Here is an 11,527-nt window from a genome sequence, read left to right as displayed (position 1 = left end):
AGCCTAATTTTCTTGGTATTACAATAAATTTTTCGTAATATCATTGTTTAAGATGGCAAAAAAACATAACCGAAAACAGGATAGCCTATAGTTCACAGATATTACGAAGAAATGAAGGACGAAAAATCGATATTAGAAAATTAGATTAAGTATAGATACAGAAGTTTAATAATAAAATAATAGGATATATACGAGATTAAAAACTGTAACTTATGGAATAACGCTTAACGAAGGATTAGGCAACTGTTAGCATGCATGCCAAACGTGGCACGCAAACGATATTTTTCTGTCAGAAACCCAGGGCACATGTTAAAAAATAAATATCTAACATTTTTATTTTCCCGGCTGTTATATATAACAGAGGGAAGGTATGACGATCGGTCAAAAAATGAGCCCCAGATTTTACATTTTTGGGCTCGAGACCTTGAAACGTCGAGAAATGTAAAAACATTCGAGGGTAACTTCTGGTACGTATGGATGTTTGTATGGGGGGGTATGATTTTGTTCTTGTTTTAAGCTTAATAACTCCTGTGTTTTTTGTTGATATTTTTTGAAATTTTGCAGGGAGGTTTGCTTATTAGAGGATTTATGTTATTAAATTTTGGTGGTTAAAGGACGAGGGGGAGATGAAAGGGGTCGTGTCATATCTCCAGCAGGGTCTGACTTAATGACGATTTTACTCGTTATTAGCATTTACATTTCATTTTTTTTATAAAAAATTTTTTGTAACACCAGGAAATTTATATTTTTAAGGTTCACTGATACTTCAATACTATGTTACAATACATTATTACAGGTATTTATCATAAATATTCGATTCACAATACATCAATTGCTATCTTCGTTTTATATAAACATATACTATATAAAACCTAAAAGCTCTATCAAAAAGTGTTATTAAACGAAATAGTTTATTATAATTACATTATGGAAGCCTTCATTTTCTTTTTTATTTTTCTAATAACTCTTACCTTTGTCAAATGATATTTATAAGTGTTCATTTATTTATTATTCATATTTACTATATTTTGTTTACTTTACATTAATTAATACTTGAGCAAGTCCTCACTTCACGTCGTCGATAGGTTTTTTTTTTCATTTAATAGTCATCATCTCCCCTTACGGGGATCAGAACGTCCTTGTCCCGTTTCCACATCACAAGGATTGATAAATTTTTACTCAAACATGACTTTACACTATACAATATAATTTAAACAAACATTAAAATAACAAAACAAACTTATAAGGTAATTACAAACTGCTTGTCTAGCTTGACAAGGGGACCGGAAACCTTCCGGCCTATAGGTGACAGAGATGGCTTTCTCTGTTACCTTTACACTAGTATCCTTCTAGTGAAGGTCCGAAGATCTTGTATAAGATTCTTATCTCTGATAAGATTATAAAGCTCCAGAGTTCGATTTCCAGTACTTAGTTCATGAAGACTCAAGATTTCCGTTCTATCTCTTTCATATTTGTAGCATTCAATTAGTAAATGGTCTATGTCTTGTTTTTCTTTTCCACAATCACAGGTTTCGGTTGACCGTTTTCTTATTTTCTTTAGATAGGCATAATAGTTGCCATGTCCGGTGTACAATTAACTCATAGTATAGTCTATTGGGATCCATCTCAGTTCTGTCACACGCTCTTCAACACTTGGCATTAGCCAAAACGTGTGCCTTCCTTTAACGGAATTCGTCCATCTATCTTGCCAGTCAACAATAGTATCATTCCTGATTAGGTTTTTAATTCCTGATATCGGGATTTTATTATAAGTCACATCTACCATGTTCGCAGCCTCTTTAGCTAAGAAGTCTGCGCGCTCGTTACCACTAATGCCACTGTGGACCTTAATCCATCTTACTTTTATATTAGCTTCACTGTTTCTTATTAATCGTTTTATTTGTAAGGCCGTTATATTAGTATCTGTAAATTGCATAATTGTGTTCAAGGCGGATCTGCTAGCCGTGTTAACGATAATAGACCCTTCAATTTGGGTCCTTATCACCCATTGTATTGCCCTTTTAATTGCTTGAAGTTCAGCCTGATAGACCGAACAAAGGTCATTTAGTCTACATTGTTCAGTGTGCATTTCGATGTTGTTCTGTATTGCAGTGAAGGCGGCCCCAACACCACCGTCGACTTTCGAACCATCTGTAAATAGTTCCACTGATCCTCTCTCGCCATCTTCAGCGACTCTGATGGCTTTCCGCTCATACGGCATGGGTAAGATTGATTAAGTAGGTCTAAGTTCTATGCCTGTTTCAGAATACTCTGTTCTTGCTATTTGGATTTTTTGTCTTTTCCTGCACATATAGAGCATTGCTTTTTATTTAACGATAAGATCTATTGGTGGTACTCCAGCTACTACCTGTAGGGCCTCTGTCGATGTTGTCTGATAGGCCCGCGTTAACCTTAAGAGCGTACATCTTTGCGCGCTTTGAAGTTTTCTTTTGATTACTTTCTTACTAGCTGACTTGTACCAAGCCCCCGCGGCATAAGTTAGCCTTGGGATAAACGCACCCTTATAAATAATCTCAATGGCCTCTCTGTTAACACCCCATGTGGACTTGGCCACTCGGGCCAGTGCGTTGAACATATTAATACTGCTATTCCTGGTGGAAACAATATGCGGGAGCCAGGTGAGCCTATTGTCCAAAGTAATCCCAAAGTACTGGAGTTGTTTTTCGACCGTGATAGTCTCGTTATCCATCTTTATCGTTGGAGTGCGTTTGTATAAGTCTAGTGTGCGTCCTGTTGTGAAGATAATAGCTCTTGTCTTTTTAGTGTTAAATGTTAGCTTAAGATTCTCTCCAATTTCTTTAACTTTCCTTAGTACTTGAGTTCCGATACTTTCTATCTCTCTCCGTGAGTTTGCTCCATATATTAAGATGGTATCATCTGCATACGCTAATTCTATGATATTAGATCCTTTATCCAGCCTCAGAAACTGATCATATACCAGGTTCCAAAACAGGAGACCTGAATTGGAGCCCTGTGGGCAACCACGGCTAAGTTCTCTTGTGATTTTTGTATCCATTTTCCCGTATGAGACTTTCCTATTGTTTAGATAATCTTTGATGATGTAATAGAGAATTTCAGGACACTGTGCTTCACGCAGACTTTGAAGAATTAGGGGCCACCACGCGTGGTCGAAAGCCCCTTTGATATCGAGACTGATTCCGCAACAATACTTATTATTTACTAGGAACTGTTCTATTCCATTAATTGCTTTACAGATGACATCGTCAGTTGATTTATCCAGCATGAAGCCGTACTACATTTTGCAGAGAAAATCACTTTTAATAATGTGAGCCATGACCCTTTGGCTTATTAAAAAGTCGAAAACTTTGCCAAGGACCGGTAGTAAACTGATCGGTTTATAGCTTTTTGCCATTGATCTATCTATATCGTTTCCTTTTGGGATAATTACAAGACTAGCCTCTTTCCATATGGTGGAGAAGAGGTTGAATTGGAGGCAGTGGTTATAAAGTTGAACCATGTACTCTGGGTTTGTTTCCCAGACATTATATACAATCTCTGCTACGATGTTATCCAGACTGGGTGCCTTGCCCGGCTTTAATCTTTTTATAGCATTCTCCACTTCCTCTTATGTAAACAGTGGATCCGAATTGTTCTTATATCGGTCCCCGCTCCTTTCCCGTATGATTCTTTGCTCTTGCGTATCTGTATTAGGATCATCCTGCGGGAAGAATGTGTCCATTAATTTATTTATGGTTTCGTTAATTCCATCAGTATACATCTCGCCATCTTGTATCGAAGTAAGAAAAGTCGGGGTTTTTAATTTCTCCGCACAGGCCTTATAAATGAAGCCCCAAGGTTTTGCTGAACTTTCAGTACAAAATTTTCTCCATGATTGAAGTTTTTGGTACTTTATTCGCTTTTTGTAAATCTTACTGTGGTTTAAATACTCTCTTTTCCTTTCCCTCCGAGCTTCTTGTATTGTCTCGAGCTTCTTGTATTGTCTCCGAGCTTGCAACAATCAATTAAGAAGAAAGTATCAAAGAACCACTGGGTTCTTTGATACTTTCTTCTTAATTGATTGTTGCGTCTCCTTAATTCTGTAAGTTCCTTCGACCACCAGGGCACTGCCTTTTGTCCTTTCCGTTTTTTTTGGGTATAGTTTGTTCACATGTTCTTATGAGTGTGTTCTGGAAGGAGGTGATGACATCCTCAACTTTCCTTTTGTTTTTACAGTCATGTATTTCTGCAGTGACCATAATTCTTTCCATTCTGTCCTTGAACTCTATCCAGTTAGCTTTGTTGGTTGCGTAATGTGCACTCACCTCATTGATCTCGGTCCAATTATCACCACCCACTTCAAAGAAGATGTAACTGTGGTCACTGAGGCTACACAGTTGAGAAACATGCCAGGATTTTATTTTGTTAAGTGCTGGTCCATTACATATAGTGAGATCTATCCATCTCTGCCCTATTGGGGCATCAAAAGTGGGCAGTGAGTCTGGCAAATTTAAAATATAGAGGCTGTTAGCGTTGGTAAACTCCAAAATCTGTTCGGCCCTCTCGTCATCATCGGGATTTCCCCATAGCTCTGAATGAGCATTGAAGTCCCTACAAATTATAATATGTTTATGAGAGAATCGAAGGATTATATCATTTAGACCAGTGTTTTTCAACCTTCTTGAATACGCGACCCCTTTACAAGTTAAAAAATTCTGGCGACCCCCTAGGTCCATATTAAAACTATATCAGTGATTTTAAAAACTATGTATTTAATTTTCTTTCTGTTGAGACAAATTATTCTTGATTAAAATGAAAATTTCAGAAGAATCGACAATAATTTAACACACATGAAGTATGAAACTTCCTTCAATTATAACATTCGGCACAGTGAACTGTTGACTTTTTTTTTAGGATCTCAAATTTCAACTTCTACTTTTCTACTTTTTATTTCTTTTTGCAAATCAGCTCAACACTTTTTTCGCTATCATTTTCTGGGGTGGGCCGTAATTCTCGCTGAAATTGTAGTTTTTTTAATGTAGTGTAGGACCTACAAACACTTGTCTTTTTCTTCTACCCGCGACCCCCCGTGTAAGGCTTCGCGACCCCCAGGGGGGTCGCGACCCACAGGTTGAAAAACACTGATTTAGACTCTGTAGCATCGGATTTAGGTCTGTTGTAATAGGACAGTAGCCACTTATAAATAAGAAGTTTAACGTCCATATCCCACTTCCAAACAGATGATAAACTTGTCACTTTCTTCAGCATGGAAGACCGCCGGTACTAGTGGATTGGTGATGATTGCAGCAGTTGAGGGACAGTAGTTATTGTTATAAAGTGTTCTATAAGCTGTGCGTAAGTAAGCTGGACTTCCTCCTTTACAATAGGGCTCCTGGATGAGCGCTATATCGGCCTTCTCTAGAGTTTTACATAAGTTCGATGTCCCACTGATCGATCTCTGCACATTTATTTGTATAACTTTAATCATCCTTTCTTGACTATGTTGTATGATGTTACTCTCCATAGTCTGTTTTCGCTATAATCATTTTACGTATTTTTTGTATCATTGGGCATCTTTTCGAGCAGGCATTATGGTTTATGTCTTTCATTTTGCTTCTTTTGCAATTCACACATTCTGTTTTTTGTTTATTGGTACAATCCTTAAATTTATGACCATGACCACATTGACTACATGTGGGGTCTTTTTCTTTGCAGTAACGGGCAATATGCCCAATCTTGCAGCAATTAAAACATTGGGTGACGGAGATATAGTCCTCCGCCCCACATCTGGACCAACCCAGCTTTACTTTCTTTAGCTTAAGGATTAGTCTTCTTATCACTGGGCTTATCTCTATAACCCAGTTTGTTGTAGTTTTGTTCCTATTGCCGAACTGGAATTTGATATCAACTTGACTCCGGAAATCAGTTTCGTTTATAGATCCATTTAGAATTTCATTGGTACAGACATTCGATGAGTTCTTCTTTGGGAACGTCTGTCCCGACTCCATATAGCACTATTCTTGGCACTATAACGAAAGAACCCTTCAAGAGGAATCTTGAAAGGTTCTTTCGTTTTCAACCCTGTTGTAGATTCTATTGCCTGTTTCAATTTATTCTTGTCTTGTAGTGTTCCTACTTCAATTGCGACTCCTCCTCTTCTTAGTTTTCGCACCGCTTGAATATCGATGCCCATCTGTTTTGGGTTGATGTGTTTTTTCAGTGTTTCTTTGGTCCATTCTGCATCTTCATTTTCATTCCTTGGTTCTACTAGAAGAATTTCTTTCGTTGGTTTTGAGGTCTTTTGTGCCGCTACTTGGGCATACGTTGGTCCTGTAGTACTTCGAGACTCTAGAACTCTATCAATTTTTTCCCTCAAGTTATCCACTGCGACTTGCAGCGTATCCAACGGTTTCTGTTTCAATATTTCGATTAACTCGTTGAACTTATCGTAGACAAAGGTCACGTGCTCGCCAGTCCCTAGCCTGCACGTGCTATTTTCAGTCATATAATTCTTAACTTCATCGCGAATGTCTTCCGCTAACTTGATTCTCTCCTCTTCCACCGAGATTTCCATCTCCCCCTGTGACGACAGCTCGTCGTCGGACAGGCTTACGCATGGCGGCTTCGCCATAGTCCTGAAAAGGACTTTTTGAGTCGTATGCTAAAGTTCGCAGAAGTTGCTTGGTTTCATCCTTTCGGGCTACTCACGGGCAGGACCTCAAGAAGGTGCAACTCTGCTTCCCCCTGGATTTGTTACTGGAAAGCGTACAAAAGAGCTCGCTAGACAAACGCAGGCAATAAATGCCGAAATAGCTAACGAATCGCTCGCAAAAACGCCAAACAAAACAAAGGGGCACCCTGCCCCGTCGATAGGTTTATGGAAACTGCAACGTTAAGGGAAACAACTATATAACGAAATCAATTTTACCGTAAGCTAATTTATATAAACCGACTCACCAATGGCCGAGTGGTTAAGCTTAAATTAAACTGTGTAAAAATGTCGTGCCCCAAACATCCATAAATACAGAAAAAATCCACAATTTTTTTTCGCATTTCTGATGTTTCAAGGTCTCGAGTCCAAAAAGTGTAAAAATCTTAAGGGGGAGACCGATCGGTCAAAACATGTTTTGACCGATCGCCATACTTTCCATCTGTTATATATAACAACCGAGAAAGGAAACAACAAAACCTAAATGAATAACAGGAAACGAATGGAGGCTAAATTATAAGTAATAATTATACAAGTACTTTTAATTAGTTTTTAAAAAATAAATATCGCAACAGATGGCGACACCAAATGTTACCGGGAAAGTTTAGCAACTCGTTGCTGATTTTTTTTTTCTGAAAGAATAGATAGAGCTTGTCTCATACCATACGCATGAAATTTTGTTGTGAAATGGCCTTTATCAATGTGTCCATTTTCTAAGAAATTTCTTTAAATATTAATTAATAACTATTTTAGACAAGCGGCCGGATGGCCGAGCGATCAAGGTGGCAGCCTACCGCACTGGGGGAGTTGGGTTCGATTCCGAACGGCTCGAAAAATCCTTAGGAAGTTTTCGGGGGTGGTCCATTTGGATATGTCGGTCCCCACCCGGCAGCCCCATTATGGGCCTGTCCGAACCCATAATGGGCTTACAAAAAAAGGTCCTCTTGGTGCCCACAGGGCGGAGAGAGTTAAAAAAAAACAAAAAAAACTATTTTAATCAAATTCACAACAATAGACGTTTACTGAATTTTCACAAAGACGTTTATGTACTGTACAGTTACAAAAGTTCACAAAACAAACATTTACAAAACGTCAGTTGTAACAAAGTTTCAATACTTTTAATCCACGACAACAGGTCCGTCGAAAAGACACCTTGCCACGAACTACTTCTTGCGTTAGTTACCGCACAACGAGACGAAACAATCTTCTAGGCCAGCTTAGACGAAGTTAGAACGAACATGAGTTCCCTTGATGTGTCCTAGGCGAACTAAACTTCCCTTCCTTCCTTTTCTTCTTCTCAGATGTTGTTTATATGGAGATTTTAGCTCTATAGGCTCTTTCTCCGACTAGACATGTGTTTATGATCGCTATGCGATCGATGAGCCAGCCGTATCCGAACGGCTTATACGCGCGCGCGGGAAAATAATGCCTTCCGGGAGGACTTTTATGGGGAAATTAAACTTTCCGCCTAAACTCAATCCTTTTATACGGATTGAAGCAAATCGGATTACACCAATCAGCGTTTAGTAGCGCTACAAGACGTTCTCTGGTGGTACGATGTCTTCCAGCCAATCCGCGGTCGAGTTTCCAAAAGTTGTCTGATCGGCGTTTCCATGGTGACAACCGCCTTCGTTTGAAAATCCGGAAAAGCGCGGGAAATCGTATGTAGGACGATTTTCCCCCGACAATTTTCATACTTCACATTTTATCGATAATAAAATTAAAGATCGCAGTCGCCGGAGTCAAATGAATTTTATCGACTCCACAACACTGGTTTAAATCGATTGCTAGAGTTGGCAGACCTCTGGAAACAAATGTGGATGTTTTAAACGTTTCTTGACGCTTTTATCCGTTAAGGCGTTGAATAACACGTCCTCCCCAAAATCTGGGTGTTTTAAACTGCTTTAGACAGAACGATAAAAGCATGCCATTTGTATTTTCATGTGAAGTCGAAACAGAAAAAACACCTATGTTACGGAGTTATGTTTCGTTTTTCCTAGAAAACACCTAGTAAATTTGGCTTTTTTGGCACGCACACTTAAATAAATTGACCATCCCTGGCTTAACGCTCTTCTGAAACGCTAACAATAGTGATTTCAAAATAACATATGTAATATATGCGGGGTTACCATAAGACCTCAATTTTGGGTAAAAATTACGTGAATGCCCCTGCTTTGTTCGCATTTCCAGTAATTGGGCTCTTTTCTTTTACTGATAACAACCTAGCGTTAAATTTGGAATTCTAAATTTCTGCATTTTATATATTACATTTCTACCATCATTTTTCGCTTCGGGTTTTCGATTCAGTTCAGATCTTCATTAGCATTAAGCTTTGCTTTTCGGGAACATGTAAACGGTGTTTAACATTAGCTCTTGTCGTGTGTCATGTTTATTTTAATCGAGTTTTTCATCTAGATTCATCGAAGCAATTGCTTACTTGATGACAATTAATCTGTTTAATTAAATTAATGTTTCAGTACAAATAAAATTTAATTAATAAATGAAATGATATATGACTTGTTCCAGCGTATATTCTAACGTGCAACTGGACACAAAATGTGTAGTGGGAATTTTTAATTATGCATCGAGAATGCCATATCTGTGCAGTAATTGTCTGGTATTGGGATTAATAAGTATTTCTTTTTTTGATTACGTTATTGTTAACAGGATAAACATGACAGTACAGGGCCAACATACTTCTAATTTGAGGTGGAGAGCATATATTTTAAATTAAATAGACAAAAAAATATGATTGAGGATTGCAGCCCGGCCTTGTGACGATGTCCCACTACATATTTGCTTGTTTAAACTATAATCCACAATCTTAGCTTACTTATCGTATAGTAAATTATATCAAATGCATGCGCACGCTGCACACTGTATATGAATAATGATTAAGATTGAATGATGTTGAAATTAATAAATAATTATACAGATATATAAAATTTGTGTTATTGTCTTTATTTTCTTTTTATATCTTTTAGAACAGCTTATTAACGCTAGGATTTATCGGTTTGGCTAAAACAAAACCAATGTTTGTGCAGTAAGAAAAAGAACCATAGAATAAGACCTGACTTGTTCGAGTAAACTATGAAGATTTAAAAGGTAAAATATAGTAACTAACATAATTATATATTTATGAAATAATAGCTTTTTGCGGCCCCTAAAATATATCTTATTTTTACCTGGGCGAAGCCCTGGCTACTGGGGTAACGTTTGCACTTTCTTTCCCGAGTTTAAAAAAAAAACAATAGATTTTGATGATTTTGGTGTGAGAATACTCAGTAGAATCCTGGCTTGTGCATAAATTATTTTTGGAAAATATAATCCATTCTCAGATAAGATATAATTAAAAAACGCTTAATATTTGACGCTTAATAACAAAGAAGTATTTCCTCATTTTTGGGTGCTGTGTTTTGGAGTATAAAGCTAGAGATTTTCTTCACACCGGTGCAGAGTTTGATGAATTTCGGTTGAACTATGGAAAAGTTATCCGAGTTCAAAGAAAAATTTCTTTGAACTTGGATAATTCGGATTTATGGTTTTATTTCTTTATTACACAAATTGATAATTTTATTTTATTTTTTATAACGTTTACTCATCCTTAATTAATTTTCAGTTAATAATTTTGACTAAATAATTAATAAAAGAATATTCTAATAAATAAGAAGAGACTTTATAACAAACTCCTAAAAACATGCTGCTGAAAATGTTTAAATAATTCGACGATACTCAGTTTAGTATAAATATATTTATTATAAAAAAGCCAATTACAATTAAACCTGTGTAAACCGGAATCGCACGCTGAATATTTTTCCGGTTCAGCAGGTTTCCGTTTTATAGAACAGGATTTTCTAACACAAAATCGCTGTTCTGAAGAATTTTTTCCATTTTATTCAGGTGCCGTTTTTGACAGGTTTTACTGTACATGGATTTTTATGGTAAATACGTGTTTTGTTAAAATATTACAATATTAAATTCTAAATAAAAATTACCTTATTAAAGTTTAACTTTATTATAGAAAAGTCAATTATGACTTTCTAATTTATAAATTTCGTACGAAATAAAATACAGTATTACATTTTATGGCATTATATTATATAAAGCGAAATAGTTTTATACAGATTTGTTGCATACAATTGACGTATAGTACTGTACTGTACAGTACATACTAAAATTATGAACCTGTATTTCTTGTATTTGAAGATAGAGGAAAATCGAAACTACTTTTTGATGCGTTGTTTACTTATTACTATTGTTAAATAATAATGAAAAAAATGTTTCTTATAACTATAAGAAAACAAAATAATTTTATGAGTAGTAAAATATACTGCATAATAATTTATATAAAGGAATACTTGCATCATTATATAACTATTCTTTCTTTTCAGAAAAGAACAATAAGCTATAAGGTCCTCGAGTAAAGTTCTACTCTACTCGAGATTCGACCTTTAACTACAAAAATTGAATAACATCAATCCTCTTATAATCAATCCTCCCTGCAAAATTTCAGAAATTTTTGATAAATGTATAACATTAATATGTTTTAAAAAGTAACATATTATCAGTTTTATAAATATTTACAAATTTTATAAAATGTACTGTATATTATTTTATCTGAAACTTGACATTATTTGTGGCTCTTTTGCTTTTAGTCGTATCAAACTCAGTTTTCTAATATTTATATTTATTATATGTCTCTTCAATTCGAATGGTTAACAAACGGTAGACTTTCTTTCAGCTCTGAGGTTAAGTATTCCTTTATTGTAAATTACATATGCATTTCAGGCTTGTATGAGCCCCTCTTCAGTGTAATTCCTCAGATGGTTGAGTAACACA

The sequence above is a fragment of the Centruroides sculpturatus genome, unplaced genomic scaffold, assembly GCF_000671375.1.
Source record: "Centruroides sculpturatus isolate CEXI.00-Female unplaced genomic scaffold, Cexi_2.0 scaffold918, whole genome shotgun sequence".
NCBI lineage: Eukaryota > Metazoa > Arthropoda > Arachnida > Scorpiones > Buthidae > Centruroides > Centruroides sculpturatus.
The sequence above is the reverse complement of the archived record's forward strand: the minus strand, read 5'-3'. Positions refer to the sequence as shown.